Here is a 26,308-nt window from a genome sequence, read left to right as displayed (position 1 = left end):
TGACACTGTGCCCAAGCCTGAAGTTTGAGTAGAAAGTAGACAGGAGAGGAGCAGAGCCAGGAGTGTTTCCGGGTAGGGAAGCAGCACATGCAATGACTCGGGGGAGCTTGAGGAAGCAACAGCAGCTCAGCGAGCAGGAATGGAGTGAGAGAGGGTCAGGGCTATGAGAGGAGCTTGGCAGAGGCCTGAGGGCCATGGCAAGGAGGTCGGCTTGTATTCTACATGAGATGGGAAGCTGCTGGAGGATTTTAATCAGGGGGCAGCGTGGTCTAGCTGGCATTTGGGCCAGCTCTCTTGGCTGTGGAGTGGAGAAGGCAGAGGTGATGCTGGTTCTGCCTGAGGTGGTGGCCATGGAGAGGGAGAGGAGCAGGGGAATTGGAGTGGGGGTAAGGGTGGGGGAGAGAGGCTGAGGCGATTGCCAAGTTTCTGGCTTGAGCAGCTGTGTGGATGGGGTACGTTTACTGCCACGGGGAAGATGTATCAGACATTCTCTCCTGGATGGACCCAAAGTGGATCGCTACTCACATTTACATAAGTTGCATAGAGTTGCTTGGATTAGTGCTCTTTTCCCCACTCAACTGAGTATCTCTCCATATCCATAACATGTCTTAATAGCATCCTTGGCAATGCTGGCATACTATTCCATATAATGTACTACGATTTTTTTTAACCAATGATCCACGGATGGACACTTAAGTTGTTTCTGTACTGCCCATTTAGTACTTGATCAGCTGCCAGCTTGCTTTATTTCTCAGTGTTTTGCCCCTTTATCTCGTCTACAATTTTCTCAAGTCCAAGAGCTGTCCCCTCTCTGCTCCTCTCCTCGGTGTCTTGCATTTTGGTCACTAGATGGTGCTGTTGCATAGCATCCCCTTGTGGTTCCAGCCCACTCCAGTCTCAGGGCTGAGAGCTCAGGAGAAGGGCACCCAACCTCCCAACTCTGACCTCCACCGAGAACGGGACTGCACAGCCTTCCTCAGAGACCCACAGGTTGGTGGACCTCACATTCTCAGTGCCCAAAGAACTGCCCTAGGGGTGGGACTTCCCTGGTGACGCAGTGGTTAAGAATCCGCCTACCAATGCAGGGGACACGTGTTCGAGCCCTGGACAGGGAAGATCCCATATGCCGGAGAGCAGCTAAGCCTGTGTGCCGCAACTACTGAGCCTGCGCTCTAGAGCCCAAGAGCCACAACTACTGAGCCTGCGTGCCACAACTACTGAAGCTCCAATGCAGGGGACACGTGTTCGAGCCCTGGACAGGGAAGATCCCATGTGCTGCAGAGCAGCTAAGCCTGTGTGCCGCAACTACTGAGCCTGCGCTCTAGAGCCCAAGAGCCACAACTACTGAGCCTGCGTGCCACAACTACTGAAGCCCGCGCACCTAGAGCCTGTGCTGGGCAACAAAGAGAAGCCACCACATTGAGAAGCCCACGCACCACAACCAAGGGTAGCCCTCACTCACCGCAACTAGAGAAAGCCCACGCACAGCAACGAAGACCCAACCCAGCCAAAAATAAATAAATTTATTTTAAAAAATAAATAAATAAATGACTTCCCTAGAGGTGACCCGATGCCCACTTGCAAACGGATGTTTCCATGCTTCCTTCCCTGCAGGAATGAGGGGCCGGCCCTTTGGACAGTGTCTTCTGAAGTGTGGTGTCCACATTGCTGGTGGTGCCTGAGACGGTTTGAGGGGGTGCCAGGACCTACATTACCAAAGCTTCTTTGGGTTTTTTTTTTTTAAGATTTTTTTGATGTGGACCATTTTTTAAGTCTTTATTGAATTTGGCAGAATATTATTTCTGCTTTATGTTTTGGTTTTTTGGCCCCAAGGCATGTGGGATCTTAGCTCCCTGACTAAGGATGGAACCCGCACCTCCTGCACTGGAAGGCAAATTCTTAACCACGGGACTACCAGGGAAGTCCCTGGTATGTTTTTAGAAGAATAGCAGTTTGTATGTCAGATCCATGATTTCACAGATACTATTATTATTTAGAATAAGGTTAAATTAAAAGTTTTTATATTTAATTTAAAATTTAAGTTTAAAGAAAAATCACAGTACAGGTAGCACACACATAATTCACTGAAATTATGGGATTCCAGCTATGGGTCTAGATGAGAAAGTATGATGGATTCATAAAATCTTACAAGGACTGAATGTAAAAGCTTAGACCCTGGAAAACATCAAATCTTAAACTCTTGGAGCCTAGAAGTAGAATCTTTGAACCATGGTATCTTTGATGGGTTTTCAAAAATACCATGGAAAGACAATGTTTAATAAAGTATTCTTAAAATTCTTGGAATCCATGAGGATCCTGGGAGGTTAGACTTAGGGGATCCTGGACTCCCAGGACCCTCGTGTGAAGGAGTCTGCTTGAGGTCTCTTCTTCGGCAGAGGAGGAAATAGCAGTCTAAAACGAGAGGTGGGTGACTTGCAGGGAGCCCTGCTGATTGGTGACCCTGAAGGCTCTACTCCCACCTTCTGCCTCACCCTTCTCTGGTGACCTGGATCCCTGTGTACCCCACGATGCTCAGGGCTTCCAACAGTGGAGCCCCACCCAGGCATCCTCACACCAGCTCTTGCTTTTCTCTCATTTACTCATCCTGCCTCCTTCCCGGGAGCTCCTTCTCTATGCTAGCTAAGCTGATGGGCTAATGAATCCATACCCCGTCATAGTAACAGGCAAATGAGTGATATGTGTCAACACATGTCCTCCCTCGCAAGTAACATGTGCTTCCTACAGAATGTTGCAATCGCCAGGGTGGTGCTGACAGTGGAATTTGAGGCAGTATGGCCAGTCAATGAGGACAGTATCTGGAGGGCCTAGCGTCTTTGGGTGTCCTTCAAGTCACTACCTACTTAGAGCTCCAACTTTTGCTCTTTGTTCCCACCTGGAAATGAGGTGACTGGATTGGGGACTGCAGAGATTGGGAACGCAGGGAAAACTCCTTGCTATTATGTCCTTCCTGATCTCCATGTTCAGATGTCCGCTGGAGGTGAAGCTCAGTAGCTTCTAGAGTCCTGAACATTTACAAATGCTTCCCATCTTTCAAGACTCAACTCAGTGTCAACTGCTCTGGGAAGCCTTTCAGGATTATCCCCCCACAGAGCTGAACATCTCCCAAGGGCTTCATATAGGTACCCCTCATTTGTCTCCCAGCTGTATGCTCCTGTTCACTGACAATCCCCATGGAGTGATTATTCCCCAATCTCTTTTGCTGTCTTAGAATTACTGACCCAGACTTTGCCAACTCAACGCCCACAGGGGCCAGTTCAAAATGTGGGGGATGGCAGAAAACCAGAGGATTTACCAGAGCGGTCATTCCTCACCCCACCTAGTGAGGCCATCTGGGAATGAGGGCCCAATGTTACCAGATCTTACTGTTTTTCTAGAAATCTGGATTTTTTTCTTTTTAACATCTTTATTGGAGTATAATTGCTTTACAATGGTGTGTTATTTTCTACTGTATAACAAAGTGAATCAGCCATGTGTTTACATATATCCCCATATCCCCTCCCTCTTGCGCCTCCCTCCCACCCTCCCTACCCCACCCCTCTAGGTGGTCTCAAAGCACCAAGCTGATCTCCCTGTGCTATGCGGCTGCTTCCCACTAGCTATCTATTTTACATTTGGTAGTGTATATATGTCCATGCCACTCTCTCACTTCGTCCCAGCTGTAGAAATCTGGATTTTTAAACTAAAACCTACTGATCAAAATATGTTGATAATTTTTTTTTACATGAAAATCTTTCTTTTCAGGCTAAATAAAGCACATTAACAGATTTAGCCCCTGAACAAATACTTTGGGGCCTCTGCCTCAGGCCCTTGTTGATTTGGGTTGGTGTCATCATAGATGACAAGGTAGTTTTTAGCAACCACAATGGCTGCCTTGGCCACTTATTTATCTGCTGCCTGTTACAGCATCTGGAACCCCACATTACTGAAGACTTGTTGCAGAGGTTAAGTTTGTCAGTCCTAAGACATGACTCCCAAATTCTTTGACACCCCTTTCATCAAGACACATAGTGTAACGTAGACCCTCCTCCCCCTTGAATTTGGGCTTTACTGCTTGACCAATGGAATATGGCAGAAGTGACGCTGTGCCAGTTTCTGGGACACTGGCTCTCGGAACCCAGCCACTCTTCCCTAAGGAAGCCCAAGCAGCCTGTGAAGAGGCACCGCGGAGAAGAACCAAGATCCCACCCGCATCCCTCGCTGAGCTCCCCCAACAGCTGTAGGCACTTCATCTTGAAAATGGATCTTCCAGGCCTCCAGTTAAGTGGACCCAGCTGACACCAAAGGGAGCGGAGACCAGCTTTCCCCACAAAAGACCCCTGACAGATGAGGAACCTGAAGGTCAGAGAGGCCCTGTAGCTTGCCGAAGGAAATGTAGTGGAGACATAGTGGAGCTGGGGCTTTGGGGAGTGGGGAGAAGAGGGCTGCCTTTGCCTTGGCCTCTGCCCACCCAGCCATCCAGTCTCCCCTGACCACAATTCCTCCGACTCAGCCCCCAGGCTGTGGATCCCCACTGATGCCTGAGTCCTTCTGCAGGCAGGTTTGGCTGGGCAGGGCTCAGGCCAGTTGGACTTGGGCTGGCTGGGAGGTCTGGGAGCCAGGCCTGGGGAAGCTGGGGACAGCCAGTGGAAGCCCTGAGGTCCTACGAGCACCAGACCCCTTGGCACCAGGACTGCTCGCAGTCCCCGAGATAGGGGCAGTGGGTGAAAGAGCTTGCACGCTGGGTCAGGATGCTGCAAACACCTGCGCATCAGCTCTGGCCGGGGCCGTGAGCCTCACAAAAATCACCTCACCAGCTTCCCTCCCTGAAACATAACAGTAACAGCACACATCTGCTGAGTACTTACCAGGGGCCAGCACTCCTATGAGAATCTTGTGCATATTAATTAATGCATCCTCAACTATCCTACCAGGTCTGTCCTGGAGTTACCCCCATTTTTCAGATAAGCAGACTGAGGCACCGAGAGGTTAGGTAACTTCCCCAGGCCACACAGCCAGGGAACTGTGGAGCCAGAATTTAATCCCAGGAATTCTGGCCTGGAGTCCACACCCTAAAGCACATGACACAGCCCTGTCCTCACAGCTGCGTGGCTCCAGAGGCTGGGCTCTGATCACCCTCATTATGTAGATGAACAGGCCAAGGCTGGACAGTTTCTGATGGAGACTCAAGGCTCACAGGCGCGTCTGGACCTCAATCCAGCTGCTAAGAGGGGGCGGGGAGGGGGCGGAGGAGCTAGAGGGCAGGGAGACTAGAATAGAAGGAGGGGTCCAGCCCACCGTCCTATGGCCATCCCCACCCGCTCAGCACAGCGTTGAGGGAGCCTGCAGGGGACGGTACACCTGCCACGAGAAATCTGCTTTGTGATACCCCTGCTCCCAGCATGGCCCTGTTTCCACCTCCCAGCCCTTGCCTTATGACAGAAGGGTCCAGAATAGAAAGAGTGCAGATCCTCCTGCCAGAGGCTGTGCCTGAGAAATCTGTGGCCCCTCACTAAGTCACACACCGATGAGCTGGCCTGTGTGCTCTGTGACCCTCGCCACCCCCCAGACACGGCCGCTGCTTACATGCCCTTGCCAGGTGAAGAGACCCAGGCTCGGCAGGGTCCAGTCTCAGGTCCAGTTAGAGGCCAGTCCGCATTCCTTTTGTTTGCTTCTTTGTTTGTTTTTAACTGTGGGAAAATACATATAACATAAAATTTACCATTTTCACCGTTTCTGCAGTTTAGTGGCATTAAGAACATTCACACTGTTGTGCAACCATCACCACCGTCCGTCTTCAGAGCCTTTCATCTTCCCAAACCAAAACTCTGTCCCCGTTAACCACGAACTCCCCATTCCCCTCCCGCAGCCCCCTGGGAACCACCATCTACTCGCTGTCTCTGTGGATGTGGCTGTTCTATGGGCTTCATGTAAGCGGGACCATGCAATATTTATTCTTTTGTGACTGGCTTATTTCACTGTACACCATGCCCTTGGGGTTCATTCATGTTGTAAGCATGTGTCAGAACTCCTCCCCTTTGAAGGCTGAATAATATTCCATTGTACGGATAGACCACATTTTGTTTATCCATTCGTCCGTCAACGGACCCTTGGGTTGCTTCCGCTTTTTGGCTGTGAGTAATGTTGCTAAGAACAAGGGTGTACAAATATCTCCTCAAGACTCTGCTTTCAGTTCTTTTGGATGTATATCCAGAAGTAGAATTCCTGGATCATATGATAATTCTATTTTTAGTTTTTTAAGGAACTGCCATCCTGTTTTCCACGGCAGCTACACCATTATCCGTTCCTACCAGCACTGCACAAATGTTCCAATTGCTCCACATCCTTCCAGCAATGGTTTCTTTCTGGTTTTTTGTCCTTCGGTTGTTCTGTTTTTCTAGTAGCCGTACTAATGGGTGTGACGTGGTGTGCTATTGTAGGTTGATTTGCATTTCCCTAATGAATAGTAATGTTGAGCATCTTTTCAAATAGTTCTTGGCCATTTGAATATCTTCTCTGGAGAGTTGTCTATGCAACTCCTTTGACCATTTTTAATATCTGGTTGTTTGTTTTTTGTTGTTGTTGAGTTGTAGGAGTTCTTTATATATACTGGATATTAACCCCTTATCATATAGATGATTTGCAAATACTTTCTCCCATTATATATGTTGCCTTCCTTTAGTTTTTAAAGTAAACCTCTTTTTTTTATAACCTTTGGTTTAACATACACACAGAAACATGCATGGAACGCAAAAGAATGAATCATCACAAAATGAGCACACCTGTGTGACTGAAATTCTCTCCCCTTCACCCCTGCCCCCCAGTCCCTTCCTCTCCCCTCTTCCCCAGAGGTCACGACGGTCCTGACTTCTAACCACATAGATTAGTTTTGCCACCTTTTAGACCCTGTACGTGGAATGGGGCAGCGTGTGTTCTTTTCTTTTCCCGGCTTCCTTTGCTCGTCAGTCTTCGAGAGTCATCACCGCACGTAACTGCAGCTTGGTCTCCTTCGTGGCTGTGTGATATTCCGTGGATGGCCTGCCACAGGTTCCCCTTCACCTGGTGATGGACATTTGGACCCTCCCAGGTTTTGACATGGACGACTTCCTGGAGCTGCGTCGGCCAGGCGTCTGCTGCCTGTGCCTGCGGTGGCTGAAGTGGCCTGGGAGGGGGGCGAGGTCACGCTCCTCTTGTGAGAGGAGGTGGGGGAGGATGTGAGGAGGGACTAGAGCCCCCTGCTGCGGCCAGAGCTGGGGTTCCACCCGGGACCACCTGGCCTGCCGGCTCAGCCAGGCCTGCTCATAGACTCTTTCACGATCCCCTTCACATGGCATGCTGTTTGTCCTCTGCCTGCCCTTCCCCAGCAGGCTCAAGAATAAGTGCAGAGCCAGGACGCTGCCTGGCCGACTCCACCGCACCTCTGTCTCCTCTCCATCAGCCCAGGAGGCCTCCAAGCTGGAACCTCCCCCTCCTCGCCCCAGGGCCCAGCACAGGGTCTGGCCCAGCATCTGCCCTGTGGATTCTGGTCAGGAGAACCAAGTGGAAATCAGTCTGGTTTGGGCAGGGAGGTCCTGGGTGCTACAGAGCTGCAAACTCCATGGGGGACCCTGAACAGAAACTGCCCCCCTGGGCCTCTGCGTCCCCCCCCACCACACCATGCGATGATGTTGCTGCGAGGGGACGGGGGTTTGTCCCCGAGAAGTGCTCCTCTGAGGGCTGGGTGAGCGTCCACTGTCACGGTGGCTGTGTTTGGTACCTCCATTCGTGGTTGTCATGGACACGAAGGCGGCATCACCTCCCAGCCCTGCCAACTGGAGCTGGGTGCCCTCCCTGCCCCGTCAATTATTCTTTTGTGTTTCTAGCCTCCCTTGAGCTTAGTAAAATACTACCTTCCTGATAAAGTCTTGGTCTGCAGGACACTGCCCCCTCCCTTCTGGACTGTCCTTTGAGGCTCTCAGAGGTAAACAGATCGCTCCTGTCCCACTCTTAGGTTTCAAAAATTTAAGTAAAAAAGCTTTAAAAGATGATAGACACCTACAGTACAAAATTCGAACATTTCAAGGGGAAAATTGAAAAATCAGGTCTCCTTCTCGTACACCTGTACCTCTGCCGTCCGGTCCCCTCCCATGTGGCTCCTGTATTCCCAATCCCTTGTACCTGTTTCCAGAAATACAGTATTCTGTCACCAATAGGAACCCTGCATTTACATCACACAGATAGGACTCTCTCCACACACATTCTTTACCTTGTTATTATTTTTCTATAGCAAAAAAAAATCAAATTGAGCAAAGTAGCCCCCAATCAACACTACTTAAAATTTTTTTTTATTTTGAAATACTTTAAGACTCACGAGAAGTTGCAAAAACAGTTCAGAGAGTTCCCATGCACCTTTCCCCCACTTCCCCCAGCTCCTCCCACTGATAACATCTTACGTAATCATAGCGCATTGTCAAAACCAGGAAATTGACATTGGTGCGGTATTATTAACTCAAAATCAGACCTTATTTGGATTTCACCAGTTTTTACATGCAGTAATTGTTTTGTTTTCTGGTACGTAGTTCTGTAAAATTTTATCACATGGATAAATGTTGTAACCATGAGGATCTAGAACTGTTCCAATCACCACAAAGAAATTCCCTCATGTTAATGCTCTATAATCACACCCTTTACCAACCCTATTCCCTAGCAGCTGCTGATCTGCTATCACTATATTTATGTCACTTTGACAGTGTTATAAAAATGGAATCATACAGTGTGTAACCTTCTGAGGTTGGCATGTTTTGCTCAGCGTAATGCCTTTGAGATCAGTTTAATTTGTTGCTTATCACTAATTCATTCCTTCTTATTGCTTTGTAGTATTCCATTTAATGGATGCACCACAGTTTGTTTATTCATTCACCTGTTGAAGGACATTTGGGTTGCTTCCAGTTTCTGGTGAGTACAAATCAAGCTGATCCGAATGTTCATATACTGGTTTTTGCATGAGCCTAAGCCTTCGTTTTTCTAGGAGAAATACCCAGAAGTGCAATCGCTGAGTTGTATGGTAAGCGTATGCTTAACTGGCTAAGAAACTGCCAATGTACTTTGCAGGTTGCTGTACCTTCTTACATCCCCACCAGCAAGTTTGAGAGTTCTAGTTGCTCTGCATCCTTGTCAGCCCTTCCTTGATACTGTTAGTATTTTTTCATTTTAGCCATTTCAGTAGGTTTGCAGTGCTATCTCATCAGAGCCCTATTTTGCATTTCCCCAGTGGAGAGTGATGTGGAACATCTTTCCTTGTGCTTGTTTGCTGTCCATCTATCCTCTTTGGTGAACTCTGTTCAAAATTTTTGCCTATTTTCCAGTTGAGCTGTTTGGTTTCTTACTCCTGGGTTTAGAATGTTCTCTGTCTACTCCAGATATGAGTTCTTCTTGGGATACGAGCCTTGAAAGTACTTTATCCTGGTTTGAGGCTTGTCTTTCCATCCTCTTAACAAAGTCTCTTGCAGAGCACACATCTTTCATTTTGCTGAGGTCCAGTTTATCCCTTTTATCTCTTTATGGACAGTGCCTTTGCTGTCATGTCTAGACACCTTGCCTTTACCTTACTGTGTCTCGTAGACAGTTCCATATCAACATGTAAAGAGCTTCCTCAGTATGTCTCTGTGGCTGCAAGTATGCCAATGTACAAATCAAGCATAATTTATTTAATCGTTCCCTGCGGGGACCTAGCCATCCAAACTTGTACTATGCATCAGTGCCGCGGTAGATAATTGTGAGCAGACATAATTCTTACAAGTGGCTTCACATGCCTGCGGGATAAATTTCCGGAAGTGGGGTTGCTAGTCAAAGGGTTCGAGCATTTGTAGTACCCTGGTATCTTTCCCCGGCCATCCCACTACGATGCCTGCCTGATTACTATTCCCCCCACCTCTTACCAATGCAGGATTTTATCAGATTGTTTGGTCCTCACCAGTTTGAGGAGTGAAGAGTGGTTCTCCGTGTGGTTTTAGTTTAGCTGTCTCTTTAAGAGCTTCCTGTGTTTTCTTTCCTGTGACTGTTTGGTTCCTCTTCTGTGGGCACTTTCCTCCCAGGCTCCCGGACTGATTGATGAGAGGAGTCCACCCTTCACTTTTTGAATGGGGTGGGCAGTGGGACATAGGGACTCCCTCCCAGCCCAGCCCTCACTCACGCCTTGCTCCTGACCTGCTGCCCTGCGTCTCCCCCTCTGTGTGGGCTCAGTGTACCCCTCTGTGAAGTGGGGATAAGCACAGCACCTCCTCAGAGGACTGTGAAAGGGATTTCTTCTATGCATGAAGGCACTGAGAACAGTGCCAGGCTCAGTGAGTGCTATGGTAGTGTTAGCTCTGTACTTAACTATAGTTAATAATACTGTGTTGTACATTTGAAAGATGCTAGGGGAGTAGACCTTAAACACTTTCATCACAAGAAAAAAAATTGTAACTATATGTGGTGGTGGAGGTTGACTTATTGTAGCGATCATTTCCCAATATACACACATCTCGAATCATTAGGTTGTACACCTGAAACTAATACATTGTTGCATGTCTGTTATCTCTCAATTTTTTTAAAAAAGAAGTGGTAGCTCTTTTATTATCATCTGTAAGGACCGTGACTTCAAACAGGTGTCTTCCTCCCCTCGAAATGGTCATCTAGCCCCTGCTGGACTCTCCCAGTAGGTTGTCTACAGACAACCACCAGACGGTTCCACGTTGTCATGGGAACCTCTGTGAAGGCTGCATCCTGCTGCTGGCTGTAAACCATGGCCTTCCAATTGCTCCATTCCAAGGGAGATCCCTCTGGCCATCTCCCTCCTGCATGCCCAGTTCTGTGCCAGGGACAAGCCTGTCTGAAGCTTGACCAAGGACAGGGTGGGGACAGGGAACTGTATAGTCAAAACCAGGGAGAGAAGCTGCTTGGATGTGGCAGCTCGGGGCTCTGGAAAGTGCCTGGGTGTGAGGGTGTTGGCCTGGGTGGCATCTTAGCACGAGGTTTGTAGTCTTCCTGCTGCCCCTGGTCTTTTTCTCCATGACCTTCTGGACCCCTCACCCTCCGAGAGACGAGGGAAGGGGGGCCCAGAGAGGACCAGTTGGAGAAGCAAGCCAGTGTCCCCACCAAGAGTATCTTGATTTGAATCTTGGCTCCTGGCTGTGTGACCTTGAGAGAGTCACTTAACCTACCTGAGCCCCAGTTTCCCCATTTGTAAATCGGACTGACAGTAGCATTTGCTTCCTAGAGCAGATGTGAAAACTAAGTGAGATGGTGCCTGTGAAATACTTAGCCTGGCTGGGAGAGTGCCCACTTAGCAGTGGCGGTGGCGGCGATGGTGGCAGTGGTTGCTGTACTTATCGAGGAGGGGTCTCTTTGTACCTACTGTGCCCTCCACCTGGAGCACTTTTCTGCTCCCTCCACCTGTCCAATCCCTCCCACAGTCGGCATCCAGACCACAGAGGGCACACAGCCCCTTCCTTGTATGATGCTGTTGGGCCAGGAAATTCCCAAACTGCCTTCACGAGAGCCTGGAAATAGAACGGCTCTTTCTGGCATCTCTTCTCTGCTCTGTTCTCCCAGGGGTGTCAGCGAGAACACCCAGGCCTCATTAACTCACGGGGCATCTACATCGTTTCACTTGCCAGAAATTCCTCACCGCCTCTTCACCAAGTGGTTGATTTCATGGGAAGCTATTACAGTGGCCACATCTTTATCAAGGTGAGCCTTCATTCCCAAGAGTTGCGGGAAGGACTCAAGCATCTGAGAAGCATCTTGGGGCCCTTCTACCAGGCAGCGAAAGAGCTGGGTTTATGCTCCAGCTTCTCTATTGCATGAGTTGAGTCTCTTGCAGTTTGTTGCTTGCGACAGAAGACCTGGTCAAAGGGTAGAGGGACTTATTAATTCCTATAACTGGCAAGCCCTGGGGTTTCAGGTATGGCTGGAACCAGGTGCTGAAACGATGTCCCCTATTGACAGATGACGAAATTGAGGCATATAATTCACCTGGGTGCACAGCAGGACTGTCCCTTTGGTTCACTCTGGTTTCCTCTGCGATGCTTCATTCTCAGGAAGCCTTACCTTGGTTGATGGGAAGGTAGCCGCCAGCAGCTCCAGGCTGCACTTGACGAGCAGAGAGAGAATGCATATTTCCCCCAAGCGTTTCAGCAGAAGTGTCACCAAGAGTTGTCACTGACCATGCTTGGGACACCTGGCCATCCCTGCACAGTGAATGGGCCAGGGGATCTGGGCTGTGAATGGTCACACCTGGGGCATCCGCTCACCTCTGATGTAAAGGTTGAGTGAGGGCTGTCCTGCTTGAGTCACCCAGAGAGCTACATTAGGGGTCAGCTTCAGAGGTCATAGTGGGAGGCGTCCCTGGGAGTTGGAATCCTTGGGCTGGCTGTGCTGGACAGCAGAGGCCCAGGGGTGGAGCAGGGAGGAAGGGGACTCTGCTGACCCCGCGGCTGGCTTGGGTAGGGGCAGGTGGGAGGAGGTGGCTGTCCCCACCAGCCCCGCACCACCCTCTCACACAAGCTCACCAACCAGGGTGCAGCCCTGGCCCAGAGCTGGCATTTTCAGCCACCATTTATTAGACACCTACCACGCATCAGGGACCTTGGCCTTGTTCGGAATCCTCGCAACAGCTCTGAGAGGGAGCAGGTATGTGGCCATTTGGCAGATGGAGAAGTTCAAGTTCGTGGAGCTGGTTTGCCCAAGGTGGTGAGGGGGTAGAGCCGGACCCAGACACGCTGTGATTCAGTGTGGGCCGGGAACAGAACTGGAGTAGTTAAGCGTAGGGCGGGTTTGCAGAGGAGGGCACAGCTGGTCAAGCTGGGGCTGGGCTGTATGGGACGGGGTGAAGGGGGTCATGTGAAGTATTCAAGAAGGACAGGATGCTTCAGCACAGTCTGGAAGGATTTCCACTAGAAAAATGGCAGTGAGGAGGGTGAAGGATGTGCTAAGCAAGGGCCCGGGGTGGACACAGGCCCAGAGATGTGAGGCTGCACACGCACATGCACGTGTACCTGTGCGGTGTGGGGAGCTAGGAGCTGCTGGGTATTTCTGGGGTAGAATGCAGAGCGGAGGGAGAAGCTGAGGCTGGGCCCAGGGAGGGACTGAGTCCGAGTGCTTGGCCCTTAGATCCCCACAGGGGTGGCCTGTAGTGACAGAAGCTGCTGGCCAGGGAGGCTAGTAGCTGGAGCAGGGGATTCTCAGCTCATTGCTAGGACGAGAAGGTCAAGGGACAGAGACCCAAACCCAAGAGGTCACCTGTGTGGCATTTCCAGATCACCCACCAGTGTGGGTGGGATGGGGAGGGTCCCGTCTTCCCCAGCAAGGCCCTTGGAGAATGCCCCAGTCACCAGTGAGCGTCCACTCTACATGCTCACTCACAGGTGCCTTCACTCCCCTGGCCCTCTGAATACGCAGTAGAGACCCCTAAGGGGGAGGGTAATTATCCGAATTCTTTAGAGGGGAAGCTGAGCATCAGAGAGGGAAAGCAACTTGCCCCAGGGCACACAGCCGGGAAATGGTGGAGTGGGATTCAAGCCAAGGACTCCCTGACTCTTTCTCCTCCGGCCACCCAACACCCCTGAGCGAGCTTTAAGCCAAGCTGGCCCATGGCCACTGGGCCTCTGGAGATATCTTGAGAGACTTTCATTGAAAATGTTCGCCCTATTATTTGTTTGTTTTTTAAAAAATTATAGACCCGGGCTTCCCTGGTGGCGCAGTGGTTGAGAGTCTGCCTGCCGATGCAGGGGACACGGGTTCGTGCCCCGGTCCGGGAGGATCCCACATGCCGCGGAGCGGCTGGGCCCGTGAGCCATGGCCGCTGAGCCTGCGCGTCCGGAGCCTGTGCTCCGCAACGGGAGGGGCCACAGCAGTGAGAGGCCCGCGTACCGCAAAAAAAAAAAAAATATATATATATAGAGAGAGAGAGACCCAATAAATACTCATGGTAAAATACTAAAACAGTACAGAAGGATCTAAAGTGGAAAATAAAAGTTTCCTACCTCCCTGGCCCCCATAGTAGACACCGAGGTGCCCAGCCCAGATGTCCCCTGGGGGAGGGTCCTATAGAAGTGATTCTGGAGAGGTCTGAGTTTGCTCAGTCTGCCAAGCATCACCTGGGGCACAGGTTTACGTGCAGATTCCTGCCTGGGCCCTGACCCAGAGGTGCTGGCTCGTGGAGGGTGTGGGAGCATGGAGAGGGGGCTGAGAACCTGCATTGTAACCAGTGCCTCAGGGAATTCCCATGGGAACCACTGGCCTGGGAGCATCTGGGAGTTCTTCCCAACTCTGAGGTTCTGGGAAACAATCTGTGCCCGGAGGCTAGGATCAGCCACGATTACCCAAGAGCTGCTTGGTCCTCCCCTTAAGGCAGTTCCGGGGGTGGGGTGGGGATTGTAGTGTGGGCTGAGGGGTCTGATCCTGGGGAGGACCGTGAGGGGCAAGGGGAGGGGCCAGGTGAGTGGGTGGAGTGAGGGTGGGTTCCTTTAATTCCGTGTTAGTGACTGCGGAGGGATGGGGGCTGCTGGTGTGCTCCCTGCAGAGATCATCAGACTAGTCCTGCCTTCTGGGGACTGGAAGTAAAGGAAACCCACGTTCTGGGTTTGAAACCTGAGTGATGCAAAGGGAGCTACAGGCTCGGGGAGGGAGGGAAGTCTCGAAAGTGAATCCATTCGCAGAGGGAAACTGGCCCGGCCAGCACCCCGTGGGTGAAGGCCTGGAGGGGTGCCCTTCATGTGGGGCAGTGGTGGGCTGGCACTAAGGGTGTGTGTGGAAAGAGGCATGAAGCGTGTGGGGTGGTGGCCGACAGGACGGATGTGGGTGTGGATGTGGGTGTGGATGTGGAAGGCACGAGGAGCAGGGCCAGGGGCTGCCTGTGGGGGAAAGTGAAGGGCGTTGGGAGGTAAAAGTGTGAGCACTTTCCGTGTTGGTTACAGATCGACTGGACAGAGGCCTGAGACTCTTGTCTCTTGAGCCCAGACCTTCGTATTAACAGAGAATATCTGCTGAGTACTTGCTGTGTTAGGATCGCTGATGCCTTTACCCAGTGTGGCTAATGGTGGACTTTCTGGCAGCCTGACAAGCCATTGCAGGATATGTTTTGGTCCAGGAGGCTGATCCCTGCCATCTGACCACACCTGGACCCCGGGGACCTGGGGCCAGGAGACTGCCCGAGGTCACACAGTAGCGGTTGGCAAACTCTGAATTGGAACCAGGGCCTCTCAACTCTGAACCAGCCACTTGGCAATGGGTGGCAGATGCATAGCACGGAGCATGGCTTTCTTATCAATCCTGCTGCCTTGGACTTGGCCTTGGATCCTTTATAACAGGGGTCCCCAACCCCCAGGCTGTAGCAGTCCGCGGCCTGTCAGGAACTGGGCCGCACAGCAGGAGGTGAGCGGCGGGCAAGCAAGTGAAGCTTCGTGTGCTGCTCCCCACCGCTCCCCACCGCTCTCCATTGCTCGCATTACCGCCTGAACCACCCCACCCCAGGCTAAGATCCTGTAAACCACCCATCCATGGAAAAATTGGAACGAAACCGGTGCCTGGTGCCAAAAAGGTTGGGGACCGATGCTTTATAACATGTGCACGGGCAGCCTCCACCAGGCACTGAACGCTGGCTCTGGAAGCCAGATCACAGGCTGAATTTTTAGTGACAGGTGCCAAGATGCAGGGGCAATGGAGCAATCCCTCACACAGGTAGTGGTGGCTGAGATGGTCCAGCTGCGGCATAGGTCCAGTTGTCGCCCCTTCCACTTTCTCTGTCCAGGCTCTTTCCTGTTTCTAAGCCTTTTCCTCCAGTCTTCCTAAAGATTCCGTGAGTACCTGACATCCTTCCCATAAATTCCTTTTCATCCTACAATGGCCAGTCTTGGCCTCATTGCCTGCACCCGTGAGCCCCGCTGGTGCACGTGGGAAGTGGGTTACTTGACCTCCTCATGTGATATACAGGAACGATCATAATAGTGCCTCTTTCACAGAGTTGAGCTGGACCAATCCACGCAGAGAGCTCAGCACGGTGCCCACACACAGCAAGCGCTCAATACACACTAGCTGTCACGTGATGTCGGCATCACTTGTCCTCCAGCTTCCAGAGAGCTCCAGGGAAAGGCAGAACTAAGGTTCTTAAAGCCAGGTGTGTCTTTGTGCCCTTTAAAGTTACCCCAGGGAATTCCCTGCTGGTCCAGTGGTTAGGACTCGGTGCTTTCACTGCCAAGGGCCCAGGTTCAATCCCTGGTCAGGGAACTAAGATCCTGTAAGCCATGCGGTGTGGCCAGAAATAATAATAATAATAATGATAATAATAGTTACCCCATAACCCCAAAGGGCAACACCCACCTGTCAAGGGATGCTGGAAGTGGTAGCAAAGACGAGGCTGATGGTGATAAAGATGATGATGACAACAGCTAACACTTCGTGGTATGTTTTTACTGCCAGGCCCTGTTCTAAGTGCTTTACAAATGTATCTCATTTAACCCTCATAGTCACACCAGGAGAAAGGAACTATTATTTCCTCATTTTACAGATAGAACATCAAGTAAGGTGCAGAGAGCTGAAGTGACTTGCCTGAGGTCATGTGAATTGTAAGCAGTGCGGTGGGGTTTGACCCCAGCAATCCAGATCCAGAGTCTATGGCAGGAGGATGAAGCTGTGGAGACCACAGCAGATGCTCCATAGTGGTTGCTTGTGTGCAAGGCAGCCCAGATAGAGGGGAAAGTCCCTGCCTCCATGCCCACGGGAAGCAGCAGGCCTGGCAGCCCTGGCTGAGTCGCCAGCTTTAGAGACTGGGGATTCGGGCCCATGGTCAGAGCCACCCTTGGTGGGAAAATGTGGTTCCAGGGGGACTGCTTCTGCCCCCCGTGGCTGCTGCCCTGTGAGGGCCCAGCAGTCCCACTCCAGGGCAGGAACACAGCCTCCCAGAGAAGGCGCCCACCTGCCCCAAGCCCCTGGGCCTGGCATGCTGCCGTCTGCCCTGCAGACACTGGTTTGTGCCCAGGAAGCAGCTGGTGGCCGGACGTGACCACTGTGGCTCAGAGGGCTGAGGTCACTTGCCTGGGGCCGCACAGCGACTTGGTGGTGGAGCCAGGACTTGAACGCACGCCTGCCAGCTCCAGGGCCCCTGGCTGTAACCGAAAGGAGCATGTAGCATCTGTTAGGCTCACATCTGGCTGACAGTGGCTTGTCTCTGTGTCCTCTTATAACAAACAGTAAAAAAGCCCATCACTGACATTTATGGGCTGTTAGTTACTGCGAGCAGGCCCCGCACGGTGACATCATTTAACTCCCCCAACCACCCTCAAAGGGCCGGAACATTTTTACGCCTGTTTGCAGAGGAGAAGACTGAGGCACGCGACAGCGTGGTAGCAGAGCGGATGCGTGCTTTCCTTGCCTGCCTAGCATTCTTTACCCCTTTTTCTGGGAGGGGCACCCCAGTTTCCACAGCCTCAGCGTTGGCTGTCTGGTCAAGACTGTCAGTCAGGTGCCCTGTTCTCCTCTAAGACCTGGGCATGTGACCCAGGCTTGGCGGGTCGGACTCTCTCTCGGGGGATTCTGACTCTTGAGTCCTGTGACACGTCTTCTCCTTGAAGACTCTGTCTGCAGGTCCTTGCCCCCTAGGCCCCCTCATCTGAGCCCCGCTGATTTTGAGACTTTGATTCCAAGAGTGACCTCCTATCCTTCCAAGAAGGCCCCGTATCTTTGGCTGGAATCAGCTGAGCCTCTTCTGTTGCTTGCAGGCCAGAGTCCTAGCTAATACGAGGGCACGCCCGAAGGTCATGTGGGCAGTGCAGGACTCATACCAGATGGCCTGACACAGAGTCCAGTCTTGGCCGCTACTGGGCTGGGGCCTCTCAGGTACCTGGGTCCCAGGGACATCACCCACAGTGTCTTTGACATTTGCATCCCCTACCACAATAAAGCCACACTGTCTTTGTAATGGGAAATGTCTTAAACTACACAGAAGCGGATTTTCATTGTCCTCAGTTTTCAGGTCTTCACAAACTGCACAGACCAGATCCTGGTACCCAAGGCGGGTATGTGCCCCAGTTTCAGATACTCACCTGAAGGCCATTTGTCTCCTTGTCACCACCCAGACCTTTGCTCAGAGCCCCCCACTGCTCCGGAGTCATTGGCAGAACCGGGGCCAGCAGGACCCTCTCCAGCGGTCGGGGTGGATGGGGTCCAGCGTGACAGAGCTTCTGAGAACCCAGGAGATCTGCTTGCTCTATCTCCATAGCTTTGGCCATTCTCATCCCAACTCCACATTTTTGTCATACCGCCGTCGCTCCTGTACAATCATTTTCTTAATATTTTGTGTTCAGCTGTCATTTATTCATTCTTTACTTAAGGTCGTTAAAAAATTTCGAAGACTTCATTCATATCTCTGCTGGAAAGGGCACTGGTACGCTGTGCACGAGTGGAGCGCAGCAGTGCCCAGAAAACCACAGGCACCACAATCCAACCCGACACCGAGGCTGCCCAGGGCGCCAGGCCAGCCGAGTCATTGCCAGGGAGGTCTGCAGGCTTTAGCGAAGTGTGCCAGATGCCCAGCACCGCACCAAGCCTTCCTCCCTGGATGTAATCAGAAAGGACGGTTCAACGGGAGTCAGAAAGGAATCACTCTGCGTGTGCACTGACGTCATCTAAGGCCATGTTGTGTGCTTCACATTTCGGGACACATGGTCCTCGTGCCTGGTGAAAACAGAGAGGGAAAGCATCTTATCCAAGTCTACACAGCACATCAGAGAACAAGAAGCTGGAGTGGGGCCATCCTATTTACATTCTGGCTCTTTCTGTGGCACCTCGGTTTCTCCCTTTAAAGCATTTCAGATGCTCCCTGCAGCTCCTGATGGTCTGGGAGCACATTTTAATCTCCAGCATCCACTCCCCTTCCATCTGTTGGGTTTGGGCCCTCCCCTGCGTCCCCCACACCCACAGCACGCACAGCACCAGTTGGTGTGGGCTCTGCAAATGCAAACTCATTTAAATGTCAGCTGGAGCAACACGAAGCTAGCAAGGCAAACAGGTGACAAAAATAGATGTGACAATCACAGTATCCTAGACTGTCAGCGGGTGCTTCCAGGCCTCCTTAACCCTTCCTGGGGCAAGTAGCCCTTGAAGAATCACGATAACTCGGGCCTCCCACCTAGAGAGCACTCGCAAACACACTCACACACACACACACACACACACACACACACACACAATGTTGCCAGTGACTTTGGAGGGGTCGTGGGCCCATCCCACCTCGATACCTCACGTTTCTTATTTGTCTCATGGCCTGGGGTTCCAAGAAAGAATTTGTTTGCAAAAAGCGACCTGATGCCAAGTATTTGGAAATGACCAGTCTCGGTGACTTTTCAGGCAGCTCCCCGTTGATGAGCCATGCAGAAGGGCTCAAGTCCTTGAACCAGAGCAGCCGTTCAGGGTCCACCCTTTGTAACCAGAAACTTCACCCCCTGACTTATCTCCTATGGATGAAGAGCCTTGGGGGTTTATCTTAAAGGCGGGGGCACTTCTGTAGAGTCTGCAAAACTCTGACCACTTTGAAGAGGATCCAAGGTGAGATGTCAGCAAGGGAGGGGACACCGGTCTCCATTCCCGGCCTCCGGGGCCATGACCCCTCTCCTGCCTGCACAGTCCCAGGACACCATCTGCACAGAACACAAAAGCAGCCACGCCCTTGGGCTTATGCAACTTCAAGGTCCTGGCCAAGGTCCTGAGTGGCCTTCATGTGTGTGCCTTGCCTTTGTTCTCTCAGTCCCACATCTGTACACAAGGAGAGCGCCAGCAGCTGGGACTGCAACCAGCCCCACACCACGCTCTCCTCCTTGTTCTAGGACTTCCCATGCATCAGGTCTTGGCATGGCCCCATTTGAAACCTTCTCTGTTGTCACGTGGCTTTGTTTCTTAGCAAGGATTTGGGTAAAAAGATGTCCCCCTCCCCCCGACAGGAAGTGGTAGGGACAGAAGCTGAAAAATAGGGCTGGAGAGAGACACCCCTGGGACAGGAAGGATGGAGGAGTGATGAGAGGGGAGTGAGAGATTGTTGAAAGTGGCCTGCAGGGAGAGGAGAAGTACCCACGATGGCAGCTGGCCAGGTAGCCACAGTCTGAGGACTGAAGGAGTGGGGGACAGGTATGGGGGGGCCTCGTGGCTGGGAAGGGGCAATTTCAACTTGAGACTGGGGGCCGCCATGAAACCCAATCCAGAGGCTCATGGCACGGTGCTAATGTCCTCGGGGAGCTGGCTTGGTGCAGGCTGTGCTGAGAAGCCAGCTCCCGTGGCAAGCTGGGCCAAGAGGCACATCCTGCCTGCTGGGTCCCTGCCATGGCCCCTTTATCCCCTTGGGTTTCCTGCACTGTGTTTGCTGTAGAATGTGTTCCCTGGCCAGGACCATTGGGTTCTGATGTACCACCAGGCTCAGGGTCTGAGGAAGACAGATGCCCACCCTTGGGGGCCTCAGTTTCCTCATCATCTCCAGTAATGCTCGGGGTCAGAGATGGGTGCTGGGTGTGGAGGGTCCATCCAGGGTCAGGGAGTAGCCCACGTGCCTCCTCCTCGCAGCCTGCCGACCCAGAAGATGCCCTCCTTGAGCCCACAACTTAGAGGCTGCAAACGCAAACGCCTGTGTCATTTGGGAACAAGGGTACATTGCTGGCTCGTGGTGCATATTCAGCCCCGGGCCCATTCCTCCCATTGCTGAGAGGCAGGCAAGCATAGACTCTGGAGCCTCTGGGTCCAAATCTTGATTCTGCCACTTACCAGCTGTGAACCTCTGCATCTCAGTTTCCTTATCTGTAAAGGGATGGATAAAGCACAAGATACATCATCGGCAAATAGCACCTTCTGTTCTATTCCTTTGCACCCATGGCAGACATTACTAATTGATTAAAACATCAGTTTTCTCCTTTCTACCGAGGAAAATGTTGCAAAATGATCAAGAAAATTCTTTCTCACTGAGCCTCAGAATCTTGCTCTGTGTCCAGAGCTCCAGGTAGCTACTCCCAATAGAGAAGATTTGGCATTTGAGATGAAACCATTTGCCATCCCTCTTATAATGCCTATAGAGCACAATTCCTGGCACATAACTTGTTTAAATGTTCTGTATACGTGTCAGTTACCGTTCAGAATCTACTCATTGCAGAAATCCTTGTCCAATATCCCTAACTTCTGCTTACTCCCTTCCAGTGACGGGGAGCTCACTACTTACCTGGGCTTGCCATTCTATTGCTGGACAGTTTGGATGATTAGGAAGTTCTTAGATCTCCCTCCTTGCACCTCCCTTTTCCCTTAAATAGTCTATAATTTTATGGCTAAGTGCTTCCTCCTTTCCTGGATTAGCTGTCATTACGGATTGAGGTGATTTATTTTTAGGTGATATATTTTAACCACCTGATGAGTAAAACCTCTCAGCTTGCATGCATTTGATCTCAGACTAACTAAGCAGCTTCAGTATTTGATGGACATGTTTGGGGGAGTGTGTGTGTGTGTGTTAGAATGTGTGGGTGACGGGGAGAGATTGAGAGAGGAAAGACAGAGTGAGAGAGAGAATGTATTTTAAAGCCTCATAATACACCAGGCCAATGTCACTTCTTATATAAGCCTAATAACTTCTCCGAGGATTGGGGCTGCATTCAGGGCCCCATCATTAGCCGATTAAGCCTGATTATTCCACGGGGAGGGACAGCAGAGAGGGATGTGAAGTCACATAACTCTCCATTTATTTGGATTTAATCCACGCTTCTAAATTTAGGAGCTGAAAGGCTTCAAAGATGAGCCATGTCGTTTGGAGGTGGTGCTAGCTACAGGGGGGCCCAGTGAGTGCTGGAGACCCAGGGTTCCCACAGGCGAGCTGGGGCTTCTTTGCAGGGGGCAGCTCAGGGGCCTCATCTCCTGGTGCCGGGAGAATGTGTGGGAAGCCAGGGCTGCCGGGACATTTCACACCCGCAGCAGGTACAGAGGCAGTGGCCAGGGTGGGGGAAGTGTGACACTCGGGGTGGACAGAGTGGTGATGACAGGTGAACCAGAACCCAATGTCCTGATGGGCGGGGCAGTTCTAGAAAAACCTGGACAGTCGTGGTCACCCCTGGGCTACAGCCATGTTCATATGTGTAGTTAAGTGTGGCCACTTCCAAACGGATCTCCTTTCTCTGGGGCTCAGAGCTTTCTGCGGGGGCCTGGAGAACCGCCGCCCCCCTCGCCCCCGTCACTCAGGTTGTGCATTGTACAAGGGCATCGCCGCTAAGTGCGCACCTCTCACATCAAAGAGAGCACAGAGTCACATATGTATGAGGACAGTTTTTGACAGGTGGCCTCAGAGGATGCTCTAACAGAATTGTTATTACAGCGCTTTTCTGGAAGCTGGAAGTCAAGTGTCTTGAGCAAAGGGAGCCTTTTTCTGATTTGCACAAAGGCAGTGGATGGGCAAGCGGCCTCTACTTTCCACTGGTGCTGGCTGGATCTAAACTCGGAGTTCAGGTCACAGCGATCCTGCTCAGAGGGAAGACGCTGGAAACCAAGGATAAAAGGCAGCTACAGAGCTGTGACTAGTCATTCAAGGTCTCAGAAATATTTCCCAGGCCATTGAAAAGAGGTGATAACATTCATGTAGCACAGGAGATAATAAAGTGCAGACAGATCACTTTATTAACGTTAAAGAATTCACACCCATTTTAGGAAGGGCTGTGAAACTGTGTTCTAGTAAAACATGGGCCAGACTAGGGGTCAGCCACCTTCCAGCTCTCCCACACAGGATGAATCATGTCACCTCTCTGGGCTGCGGTTGGATCAGCTGAAAAATGGAAATCAGGTGGCTCCATCGCCATTTAAGAGGCAAATGGAAAAAATGGCCATGAAGGACCCTGTGCCAGAGTCTGGATCACAGTGGGTGCTCTATAAATGCTTGATTTCTCTCCCAGCACCACTTTAAGTACCCAGGCCATCTGAACAGTAGAATGCGGTATTTTCTTTGAAATCCTATATATTTAAAACAAAAATCAGTCAATATCCTGGCTAAAAAAATCCTGCATACCTGACTCCCTGCCCTCCAGGCTAAGCTTGCGCCCATGCCCACCCCCACCCCCGCCAGTCTCCCCCAGCTGCCTCCACTCCACGTCTTCCCTCAACATGCCAGGCCACGGCCACCTCAGGGCCTCCGCACTCGCTGTTCCTCTGCCCGGCGTGCTCTTCCTTCATCTTCCCAGGATCGGCTCCTTCTCACTGGTCAGGTCTCAGCACACATTTTGCCCCTCAGTGTAAAGTAGCCCCTGGCACCTCCTACAACCTCACTCTGTCTTCATTTTCTGCATGTCTTTATTGCTTTATTTCTTTGCTCACTTGTTTATTTTCTGTCTCCGTCACCAAAATCTAAGCTGCTTGAGAGCAGAGGGTTTTGTCTGCCTTGCTCGCTGCTGTATCCCAAAGCACAGGTGTCTAGTGAATAGCTGTTGGCGCGGGAACAATGTCTGGGGGGGAGAGTGAAGAGAGCTGCTCCTCCAGCCCGCACACTTCCCTCTCTCCCCCAGGGACTGATGCTCTTTTTGTCCGTTTCTCTCCTCTTCCACTAGATGACCTCCTATGTTCTTTCTTGATTCCCTTGCTTGTCCTACAGAGAGCTTAAAACTTCTCATTCCTTCTGTTCTCAAGGTTAGTGTGACTTGAGCCTCCATCTTTCTCATCTTTCGGAACCTCTGCCTGTTGGGCTGGGCCCTCTTCTCTTTGACGGCGGAGGGGGCCACAGGGAGCAGATGTGGGAGTCATGTGTGGGAGGAGCCCCCAGATGCAGTGGGATCCTCATCCCTGAGGCTGTGAATGGAGGCTAAATAACCACATCCTTGGGATGCTCCCAGCCCCACCCCCTGGGAGAGCCCCAGCCCTAGCTGCTGCTGTACATAAAGTTACTTCTCTTCTTAAAACCAGGTTTTGACAAGTCTGCTATGCAAGGGCTTCAGTGAATTGGTCTGGCTTATGCCAACTGTTAACTGGACTAAAGAACTTGAATGGCATTTACTTTACAGTTTACAGGTCTCTTTCATCAGTCGTTCATCCAGCGAATGTTTAATAAGCACCTACTATATACCAGAAATGGATCTAAGTGCTTTGCATATAATAATTTGTTCATAACACAGGTACTTTTATTATCATAATCCCCACTTTACCAATGAGGAGCCTGTGTTCCGGAGCTGGGTTTACTATAAAGCCCAGTGTCTTAATCTGTTCTGGCTGCTATAACAAAATACCATAGTCCAAGTGGCTTATAAGCAGCAGAAATGTATTGCTCACAGTTCTGGAGGCTGGAAGTCCAAGATCAAGGTGCCAGCACGGTCGAGTGAGGGCCCTCTTCCAGGTCTCAGACCTCTCGTTGTGTCCTCACATGGTGGAAGGGGCTAGGGAGCTCTGTGGGATCTGCTTTATAAGAGCACTAATCCCATTCATGAGGGCTCCACCCACATGATGTAATTACCTCCCAAAGGCCCCACCTCCTCGTACTATCAGGTTTAGGGGTTAGGATTCAACATATGGATTTGGGCACGGGGGACACATTCAGACCATAGCACTCAGAAGATGTTTTCAGGGTTTCTCCTGTACACGGGCTCCTTGCTTGTTCCCAGGTGGGGCCCCAACGCTATGTTCACCGGTCATGTGTGCAAAATTTGCAAAAGTAATATATTTCACCTGCAAGCAGCCAAGCCCTCTCTTTCTACAATGAATCTCATCTATCCCTCTTTCTCTCGTGTTTAGTGGTATTGGAGAGGCTGTGGGTATTTGGGGGATCCAGCTTAGGGGAAGTTAAGTTGGAGATACATTTAATTTGAGTTTACTGAGATAAACGTATGTGGTTAAAAGTATGGTTAAGTTATTGCCAGCCATCCTGGTGTAGAAGACAGCTTTCAGGAACACCCGACAGCTGCCCATGCCCACTGGCCTGGATTGTAACTCAGAGATACTGGTCCAGAGTTCGTATCACCGTATGAAGATGCTCTGTGTCACCCAGCACAGAAAGCATGCAGAAGGTGAAGGAAAACCAGGCCTGAAATTCAAGGAGCCAGAAACCATCCTGTAGAAAATTCTTCCTATCATCAGGCATGTGAAATTGTAAATGGAGGATTTGCTTCTCGGTGCTGTTGTGGACGCCTGGTCCAAACCAAAGTTCTCTCCTGCAGGAATAGACTGGATAAAGCAGCATATACAATTAAAACACAGTACATTTTTTTCCCTCTTTTGGGATGACCACACGAAATGCAATTTATCAGAATTTCTGTGTTTTTAGGGCACAAACTTATAGCTGTGCAACGACCAAGCGGTCTGTAACAGGTCATATATGAACCTGATGGGCGTTTTTCTAAATCTGACATTGGTGCTAAAATCTATGTGTTTATATAAAACACTTACAAGTACACGTCGTGAAACTAAAAGAAATGTTCCTGAACAGTCTGTAGTAATAAAAACAATTCAACAGGGCTCATCATTAGAGAAAAGGCTGGGTTATCTTTTAATTCCTTACAGATAATATGACGAAAGTGTCATCATATAAAGGTGATCAATGAAATGCTGGGGGGAAAGGATTATAAAGGCATCTCAGGTAGTTAATTAATACAAATATTGTGTTATTTTTCTGGGCTTTGTGATGTTTGTGGAGTTTGCCAGCTTTCCAAAATTTCCAGTTTTCTATGATTACTTTTCTCATTCTAAATCTCACCTATTGTACCTAATTTTCTATTCTTTTTCTTAAAGGGGCCCCCAAACGCTACAGGCTTTGGGCTCCACCTCTAAACTGTCTCCATCATGTCGCTACCAGGACAGGGTGGCTTCCTTACGCAAATACAAGCTCAAACAATCCGCACTCTTCTTCTGCCCTTTTAACAGAAAAGGTAGTTTACAACAAATACACCGGCAGCTGTGGCAGTGCCAGCCGCGTAGGACACGCGTGAGAGCGGGGACAATACTGCAATAGTCCGGGGGAGAGAGGATGGTGGCTGGACACGCAGAGTCCACGGGGGTGTGGAGGAGCGGCTGGATTTGGACTCGGTTCTGAAGAGAGTCAACGGGAGTAACTGACGATGTTGGGGATGACAGAAAAAAGAGAAGACATCGAGGACGATTTCGCGTTTCCCCGGGACGCTATGACCTGGGGAGTCGGGGTTCTGGGAAGGTGGCTGTAGGTGGAAGGAGAACCGCCGCTCTGGCGAGCGGGGAGGCGGGGATTCGCTTCCCCGCGCTGCTGTCGCCTAGCGCCCACCGGGCCGACGCTAACGCGGGGCCGGCCGAGACCGCCCAGAGGCGTCCCAGGCCCGGCTCCAGCTGCTGCTGC

This window comes from Neophocaena asiaeorientalis, unplaced genomic scaffold (genome assembly GCF_003031525.2).
Source record: "Neophocaena asiaeorientalis asiaeorientalis breed wild unplaced genomic scaffold, Neophocaena_asiaeorientalis_V1.1 scaffold433, whole genome shotgun sequence".
Taxonomy (NCBI): domain Eukaryota; kingdom Metazoa; phylum Chordata; class Mammalia; order Artiodactyla; family Phocoenidae; genus Neophocaena; species Neophocaena asiaeorientalis.
The sequence above is the reverse complement of the archived record's forward strand: the minus strand, read 5'-3'. Positions refer to the sequence as shown.